The sequence below is a fragment of the Apteryx rowi genome, unplaced genomic scaffold, assembly GCF_003343035.1.
Source record: "Apteryx rowi isolate R43461 unplaced genomic scaffold, aptRow1 scaffold_41, whole genome shotgun sequence".
NCBI classification, from domain to species: Eukaryota; Metazoa; Chordata; class Aves; order Apterygiformes; family Apterygidae; genus Apteryx; species Apteryx rowi.
This window is the reverse complement of record NW_020450621.1, coordinates 2,045,010-2,054,388: the sequence shown is the minus strand read 5'-3', so window position 1 is coordinate 2,054,388 and position 9,379 is coordinate 2,045,010.

Genomic DNA, 9,379 nt, shown 5'->3' with positions numbered 1-9,379 from the left:
GGGGGGTATCTATGCACATATGTTGTCCATCAAACACTTTGCAACCATATTCCTTCTGGTTGAAATATCTCTGCTCTTATTAATGGAGTCTTGAGCAATGGAATTAAGTCATTCCTTCCTCTTTTTCTTTGGTTTCAAGACTTGATGCTATCCAGTGATAAACACTCTAGCAGGTTTTACAAGCTCTGCAGTAATGCTCACTGTGGTTTGGAAGGCAGGATCAAACCACTGGAATGTGGGATGGATAGTTTAAACATTTGCGGTTTTGCTGGGAGAATGAAAACAGAACTCGGTATATGCAGAGCTAACCAGGCAGTCCCAAAGTCCTGTGTCCTCTCTACACAGATGGCAACAGGATGGACAGCAGCAGTGACAGCTTTCCCAGCCTATGCCTTTATTAACTGTAGACCTTAGGGGACCCCAGCCTATGCAGTGTTCAGTGCACTGCCAACTCTCCATACTTTCTGAGTTGAAGAGTTTTGACATGCAGATAGCTGCCCAAAAGAGTCTCACTTCAGCAAAGCTGTTTAGCTCCCACTGGACAGGTCCAATCCTGTCATTACAGGCAGGAGTAGAATTCAGGTACCCAGTGGGGAGGCAAAGGTCCTATTTCTATGTGGCTGTTTCATGGATAGAAGGACCAAAACCCTCCATACTCCTGCTGCACAAGCTGCTGCTTCCCTGCTTGGAGGTAGCAGAAGGAGATAGACTTCCATGATTCACCTGGCCCTGGTCATCTGCTGACTCTGTGGAAAACAGGAGATGACACTCTAAGAGTAAAGGCTAGTAAACCACATTTTCTGTTTGTTGTGAATAGTGAGGAGGCTCAGGCCCTGTGCCTGTTACCAGCAACTCTTGGATCAGAAAAGTATGAGCACAGAGTGTTTGGAGAAGTTCTGCCCTGTACCTGTTTCTTTTCAGTGTGAAGCTCCGTCACATTATTGAGACCAGTCCAAACTTTAAGCATGGACACTGGTTGAATTCACTTGCTCCAGCTTAGCAAGCCAATGTAGGTCACTGCCCACAAGCGTTGTTTGGTATGCTTTAATAGCTGGGCTATTAAATAGCATGGCATCTCCCCCGCCATATAACACCACGTGCTCACTGTGGTCCCTGTAAACCCCCAACCCTAGTGTCCACACACAAAGCTGCACCATCGTAGCATTACAGCTGTAGGGGCAGATGAGCATTTGGGGCACTGACCCACATGCTGTATTTATTGGGAGACAACCACATTCGAGTCATTTAGTCCGCGACTGCAGGTAGCTGTGTGACCTCTGAGTCTGCTACTTTATTTGGAAAAAATGGGCCCCCATGGCTGAGCCAGGCACTCGCAAGCTCATCTACTTTCCAGGCAGTGCGCCGGTACACTGCAGCTCAGCAGTACTCATTCCCCCAGCACAACCTTGCCCCTCCCGGCACATCTCGCAGAAGCGCTAAGAGCAGTGCACACTCCTCACCGGCACAGCTGGGGTCCCCAGGGAGCCCCTTGAGCTTTACAAATGGATGTGACCTACATGAAAAACGCCAAGAAGCAGATATGCAGAGCAACCTGTACTGCTCTTCCTTCCGCCAGAAGTCAGGTTATGTTTGGGAAACAGGAACCGCAGTCACAAATTTCCCCATTATGCATTTGCCTGACGGCAGGCAAATTGTATTTTACAATGTGAATGTATTCATTACACTCTCATTAGTCATGAAGAACAGTCCCGTTAATAATGGAGATCTATAACACTCTTACATGGAATCAGCCATAATGAATGTGCTATTACCATAAAGTGCTGTAGAGTTTCAGTGCTCCTCCATCCGCCAAGGCAAAGGGAGCTAATATTTCTCCTGTCACATCAACAAAAGCAAAAAGGTGTCACTGGCAAAGCTGTGTTTGCATACACACTGCGTATGCTCCTGACAGCTCTCCCCCTCTCCCTAGCTGAAAGCCTCCTCATTAGGAGGAGGAGCAGCTAGTGGCAAAACAGGGAAGCAGAAAGGCTACGACAGTGCATAAATTGCGTGGACATCCCAGCTGCACTGAGTCACCTTACACGGTCTTGGTAGTCTCCAGTGACATTGAAATGGAAGTAAACCCTGGTCCCTGTGGGCCTGGTGGAGGGGATGTAAAGGGAGTGGCAGTGGAAAGCAGGCATATATTGTGTTTTGGAAATTGCTTTGTAATCCTTTTTGTTAGGAAAAAAGCAAAGCTGCGTTAAGCAGTCTTCAGTGACGTTTGACTCTTGCTCCACAAGCAGATAACTTTTTGAGTGGGTGAAAGTAGTGGCCAGGAGATGGGGACCCAGGTTTCTAGCTGGAGCCTTAATTTACAGCATAATGTCAGGATCAGATGCCCTTACCAGCAAGAATTTGGCTCCCAATCCTCCAGGCTGCCATTCCCTGCTCTGTGAAACCACACTCTTCAGGACTCAGGCCACAGGGAGCTTGGACTTGTGGCCCGCAGAAAGGCTGCATAATCGTTACTGCCTCGCTCCATCCCCAGCACAAATGCATCTTAATATATATATTTTTAATGCACTAGTGTCTCCAGTAACTTTCTAGTCTTTGTTTATTTGCACATCCCTTAGCACGTCAGGGCATCTGCTGCGTGCGATGAATAAGCCGGTGTTGGTCCTAGCAGGCGTCCTGAGTGCACACCTCCTCTGGAGGCAGCCAGCTGTGCACCACGCCGTGTCGCACCATGCCGTGCTGCGCCGCGCCACGAGAAGGGGCAGGTCAGCTCTGGGGATGCCTCCGCCACCGTGCAGCAGGCGGGCAACAAGTCACCAGTGAATGCAGCTAAAATGGACCGAGCCAAGAAGGGTCCTAGCACAGCTGTGGTGTTAGAGATTGCAGGGCAAGGTCCTGCAACAGCTCCGAGCAATGGGATTTGGGGCAATGGTTAATAGGACGCATTCCCTCTACCTGTTGACGATGAGCGAGGTCTCTGGTCACTCTCTGGGATCTGCAGTTTTGATTGCTGTAGCCACAAGCTATTTCCAAGCAGTTCCGGACTTTGTGGCTCCCCTTACGGGCTTGTTCACGTCCATCCTTCCAGCAATTACCTTTCAGCCCAGCCCTTCATCTTTGTAAGGCAGTGGGGAAGTTAGGGACTGATGGCATTTGGCTCTGAACTCCTCTAGCATCTTCTAGAGCAGCCGGCCTGGGAGCTGAAGGCTGAGAGTTGCTGGGGTAGAACTGTATTTGCCAAACCTAGAGAAATGGGTCCACTTTTTGGTGTATCTCAGCATCTCCTGCCAACCAGACTGTGGGTCTTCTGGGAGACCTGCGGGGAGCAGCGATGGCACCTGGCCTCACGGTGACTTTATGCAGACCTTCGCGAAGCTCTTCGTCCTACCCCATGCTGGTGCTGGCATCTTTTATTGTACCGGCTGCCCTGAGGAAAGGGGAAATTGTTTCAGTTTGTTACAATTTTGAGCACCTTTAACATTTCATCCACCTGGACATACCAACCTTGAGTGCTGGTCCATAGCTGAGTTCCTAGAGGCTCATTTAACAGCAGACCTGAACCTGCTCACAGTCCGTACCAAGCTAGGTTTCTGCTTGTGTTTCCTCAACTGCTCTTCCCTCTGGAGACATGCATCATATTAGAGGGGTAAAATGAACAGATTGGTCCYGCGTCCCAGCACCAAGAACCGAGCCCTCGTCTCTCTGTAGCAACTCAAATTACGCTCATTCAGAAAGTGCTCCCTTGGCTGCCAAATGAGTAGTTAGGCTAACAGAGCCCGGAAGGACCTGTTGTGCATGCTCTGCTCCGTGTATCCCAAACTACTGACAGGAGGGCGATAGTGTGTGCTGGTTCTGCCATACCAAATTATCCCGACCCCACCTGGCAGCAGCCGGCCAACGGGCCTGGCRGAGGGAGATGCTGCCCACGAGAGGGCAGCCGGTGCTTTCCTAGTCCCCTTGCAAAAACTGAGGTCCCTGGTCACATCGAGTTTCATGTACCCAGCTCTGCAAATTGACTTTATTTACCGTGGAAAATCCAGTTGAATGAATATGCCTGCGGTCGGAGCCTGGTTCCCAGCTGAATCTTTCGAGCCTCCCTCAACCTGGCAGTGACATCTGGGAGAGTGTCAGGCAGTTCTGTAATGCAAGATCCATATCGCCACACTCCCTTCTGCTGTAGGTGGACCCAGTTCTCCCTCTCTACCCCCAATTTCAGCGCCCGCTGCATAGAGCACAGTTTCTTAGCTCGGAGGGGATAATGGGGGTAAATAGTCCAGAGATGCCTGCTCAGTGAAGCAGCCCGGGGTCCATACATATTTATTAAAAACAAAGCAGAATTGCTGCAAACAAAGTGCATAAGTTACTGCAGCTCAGGGGCAAGTTATCTGCTGACCTTTCATGTTCCAGATCGATGGAGCATATTCATCGCTATTCATCAGCATGATGCAAGAGCCCTGGCAAAGCAGCGTTTAGCTGCCTTGATGCTATTCATCCACAAACTTACGCCAAAAAAGGCAGGACCCATGCATCTTTAATACGGGTACTAAATAACTTAGTTTGCTATCTATAATTTAATTAGAGTGAAGAGACCGAATACAGAGGAGTCTGCTGTAAGGGAAAGCGCCTTCTTTCTACATCGAGCCATAAAATCAGATGTCGCCATTTGAGGGGGTTTTGTTGTTGGTTCTGTGATTATCTGTCCAGTAACGACGTGATCAGATTATCAGACCTATTTTAGCAGCAGGCCAGCATAAGAAACTTCCCTGTGACTAAAGAATCCCTTAAAACGAACGTAGGCTTAGGTCGCCTTTGCTTGCGCTCGGGTAGGGCTTAACACTTGCACAACGCCGCGCGTCGTCCAAGCGCTGTGCAAACATTAACTCCCTAATCCGCCCAGCGCTGCGGAAGCCGCAGAGGCRAGGAGAGACTCGGCGACCGAATCCGGCAGAGCTCGGCCCCTCCCGGACGCACCTTTGCTTGCCGCAGTTCACCGGCGCCCGCGGGTAGGGTGCGAAGCCCCGGCTCGCGCGATCCCCCGGAGCGGGAGCCGGGAGGCGGCATGTTGCAGGGGAGTTTCCAGCCGGCCGCACAGATGTTCCCGAGCCGTGCCAAGAGAACGGGAGAGGCTTAAATAAAGAAAACATTGTCCTGTGACAAACCCCAGTGTGCATGTAGGAAGGTTGCTTTTTTTTTTTTTTTTTTTTAAATCCTTGTGGTTTGGCGACATTGAACTGGATTTGTACCAGGCCTGAGTCAGCTCAGTTCAGATCAAGTCAGGAGGTTTTTTTTCCTGTGCTCACCATCCTAATATCCAAGCGCCTTTCGCTAGTCACATTGAACCTATCTGCATTTATTAGATTCGTCCCAACAGTTTGGTGTCTCAGTACCAGARCAGCTCACTCAAGAACAAGGAATTTTTCACAATAGCAGCTATTTTTCCACTCTCTTTGTACCTGAAGTTGAGATTTTCCCCACTCCGAATTTGCTCCGAGTCTCAGCCTGACGCATGGAAAACATCAGCTTGAAAGGCAGAAGTCCGAGAAAGTCGTGAGCTGCCGAAAAAGGCTTTTCCGAGAGCGTGCTTCCACGCGCGGCGCCGCCTGCCTGCTGCAGCGCCGATAAATATTTGATTTAGTCTGCACGAGGCGGCGCGGGGTTCAGAACTATTTAAAGACGAGCGCAGATTACARATACGATATTATTGAAAGGGAGATTAACATAGCGAGCGTTCCCGGCGGTCGCTCCAGCGCGGGAATTACTTGTTTCCAAGCGGAAGCAACCGGCGCTACCTGCAAGMAAGGCGGTACGGCCTCGGCGTGGCGCGGGAACGCCCTGCACTACTGCCGCTCCGGGACCTCGGCTAGCTCGGCGAGGTCTCCGCCGTGCCGCGAAGGGCGGCGGGATGTCTGTGCCCCGAGGCTGCCAAATAAAAATCAGAGCAGGGTTTTAAATCACTGACGCGTACTGGTAATAAACCCGCCTGGCATCACACGCGGCGGGTAAGGAAAAAAAGGCTTTTGGCGCTATTATTTCACCTGTGTGTTTTGCGCCGGGTTGCCCCAGGACAGCCGCTTTCATTAGCTAACACGTTTCTGACGGTTTGGGGCTTTTGGCTCGACTCGGTTTCCCGGTTGCTTTTTGGACTATTTTTCTTTCATGCGTTTGTCAGGTTTTGCCGTCTAATCCACCCTGGTTTCGCTCTCTGCCTCTGATACCTGTTAGCTTCTGATCTGACTCTTTCTCCCRCTGGATCCTGCCTCTTTTACGTTCTGGTTTCCCTCACTTTTTCGCGATGATTTTTCTTGCTTTCCTTGTCAGGCCGATGCGGATTTCTGGCTCCGCTTAATTCAGCGTTCAGCTCTGGCCGGGTTCCCGCTCTCAGAGCCCTCGCGGGCACCGGCTGCCCTTTTGGCTCGGGTGGAGCGCTGCTGGCTTCGGGGGCCCAGCCAAAATCAGCTGGAGAGAAGCAACAAATAGTTTTCTTTTAAATGAGCCAGGAGGGGTTTGGTTTTTTTTAGATTTGATAAACTCCGTTCTTCCCACAGGGCTTGAAGCACAACCTGCCTTTGCTAAATAATTCAGATAGATAGAAAAATCACCATCYCCTCATGCAAACGACTCAGCGCATCTCGGTTTCCATTTCTTGAGGTTTCRTACCAGGCTTTGCAGCGGAGCCGAGACGTCCCGTCCCCGTGCAGCAGGTACACGAAGCTGCTGGAAGCTGCTGAGCCCCCTGCTCAGCCTCGGCGCCATTCCCTGACCGCTGAACCCGGGCCGAGACCGAGGCAGATCCGCTCGCGGTACCGCCAGGCAGGAGTCTTCCTCGGCCAGGCTGGGACCAGYGAGCTAACGGTGCAGGGGGCTTCTCCGTGGGCAGCCCCTCCACAGACCCATCGCCCCGCATCCTCGCCACCGCCACGAGCCCGTGCCGAGGAGCCCGTCCCCCAAACCGCAGCAGGGTCGGCTCTGCCGGCTGCCCGGTTAGCGCCTGTGTGCTCCTAGTTTTTGCATTCCGGCTCTAGAGCCTTTGAGGGGCCTCAAGGTCACGTTTTCAACCTCTTTCCACACCCAAGGCCCTGGGAGACTAAGTGACATGGCCTAGGGCACATCCGAAGGCTGTGGCAGAGCCAGGGATCAGCCCGGCTCTCTCGAGACCCCGGTTTGCCTCCAGGGGCTTCGGAGTCCTTCCCGGCAGGACTGCTCCGGGCTGCGATCCCCCTGCGATCCTCTCCCTGCTGCCGGGGAGATCCCCAGCCCTCAGCAGGCGCTGTCCCCCCCCGCACCCGAATTCACGCCCGGTGCTAGGGCCACCGAGGCCATTCTTGGGGTGCCACCGGGCTCGGCTGGCCGTGCCCAAAGGCAGCAGGGCTCGGTTTGGCTTCGCTCGGGAAGGCTGGCGCACGTGGGATGGGTCACCCCGGGGGAAGGAGCGAAGCCACGGTGCTGGGCCTTGCGGGCTCCTTCCGTGCAAATGTTCCTGTGTCTCGGAGGTGGCCGGAGCCGCCAGTCCCTGCCCAGCCTGCAGCCTGTCCCAGCTCCGTCCCTGCCGAGCCCCTTGGCCCTGGCCAAGAAGAGCCGTGCCCAAGCCGTGCCAGAGCACGGACGCACGCTGACCCCCCCCAGGCCCCCCGGCTCACCCGGTGCTCCCAGCTGCGTCCCGAGGCCGGTGGAGAGAGCGAGCGCTGCGAGCTGCCCACGGCACCTTTCCTCCCCTTCAGCTCAGAGCGGATCCAGATGAAGTTTTTGCACCCCAGCCTTCCGGGAGAGCCGGTTTTGCCCGCTGCAGGGAATAAAAGCAGGGGCGGGCAGTGAGCACAGTGTCCCCAGGGCCAGGGCGCGCACGAGGCTCAGGCCTGGAGGCTCTCCGAGTGGGAGCCCGCGTTTCCGGCCCGGCGGAGGCAGGCGCGGGGGGAGCTGCCTTCTGCTCCCACCGGCTCCCCGTCCCGCCCCGCTCTTCTCGCTGCCAGGACCCCGGCAGGGTCGGATCCTGGCAGCGCTGGCAGCAGCGGACGCGCGAGCCAGCCCGGGCTGTGCCCTTCAGCCTGCGCCAGCGAGCGCTCGCAAGGACTCGCCGGGCGCTGGCTCCCTGCCTGCGCTGCCCTGCCAGGCCCAGCCCCAGCCCCGGCCCAGCCGCGGAGCTCCGAGCTGCTCCGCCACGGCCCGCTGCAGCCTTTCCAGTCTCCGCTCCGGGATATCGTATCGTCACTTCGAGCAGAAGTGTCAAAGCGGTTCCGGCCCGGAGTTAATTTCAGGGCYGTTTGCAAAGGCGAGTTGGGTCCCAGGCTCTCACGGGGCTGGAATTGCTCTCGGGGATTTGAATTTTCCGCAGCCCAGCTGCTGTTGGAAAAGCAAAGCCTTGCCGCGCCGTGCCGCGCGCTGCCGCGCTGGGCTGCGCCTGCCGCTCCGCCGCCGCTTTAAGTTAAGTCAAGGGCGAGCTGCCGCGGAAACGGCTGGTCCCGCTGCAACAGCCTCCTTGCTCCGGCGCGGTGCTCGGGTGACGGCAGTCAGCCGGAGCCGGCGACTGATCCRGCTTAAAAGCACCTGTCGAAACCACAACAGGTTTCCTCTGCTGGCGATGCTGCAGCCGGAGAGCAGGGACCCGATGTCCTAGGTCACCCTGCGTGCCCCTGGCAGCGAGCAGAGGGTTTGGCTGATGGCCCACCCGGGTCGGGGGGAGCGCGGCACTGTCCCACCCCGGCTGAGCTCTGCCACGCTGGCATGGCGCAAGGGACATGGGGGGGGAGCACGTGGCAGGAGGAGGAACCGGAGGGAAAGGCAGCAAGACCCGAGTGGCCTCCCTCCACTTGACGAAAGGGGGGGTCACCACGGAACGGTCGGGTCCGTCCCCACCACCCCAGTGAGCGCTCAGCTTCCCCAAACGAGGCTCAAAGCACACATGGTGCCAGCTGCGGGGGGGTGACGCTGAGCTGGAGGTGGCCGAAGCCCCCAGGACCTGCCAGGACTGGGGTGGTGGGGGGGACACATGACCTGGGTTTTGTGGCCCTGCGTGAAGCCCAAAACCCTTGGGGTGACTGGGGCAGAGCTGAGCATGGTCGCAGTGTCCCAGCTGGGAGCATCCCCGGGCGATGCAGCAGCAGCACCCTGGGGTGCTGCAAGGGGGGGAGGTGCCGGGACATCCCGGGAGAAGCCGGGGCAGCCCGGGAGCGGCGCAGGCAGCGCAGCCGGGCTCGGCCGCCGCCTATGCCACCCGTCGCCAGCGGCAGCAGCAGCGGCGGCTCCCGGTTCCCGGTTCCCGGCTCCCTCCTCCTCCTCCTCCTCTTCCTCCTCCTCCTCCTCGTCGCTCCTTTCTCTTTCCCTTCTCCCAAACGCAGCCCGGCCCGGGGGAGGAGCCGGCCGCGCACACAAAACCGCCCGCCCGGCCCCTCCAGCCCCCGCACCGGCGGCGGCGGCGGGGCGCCCA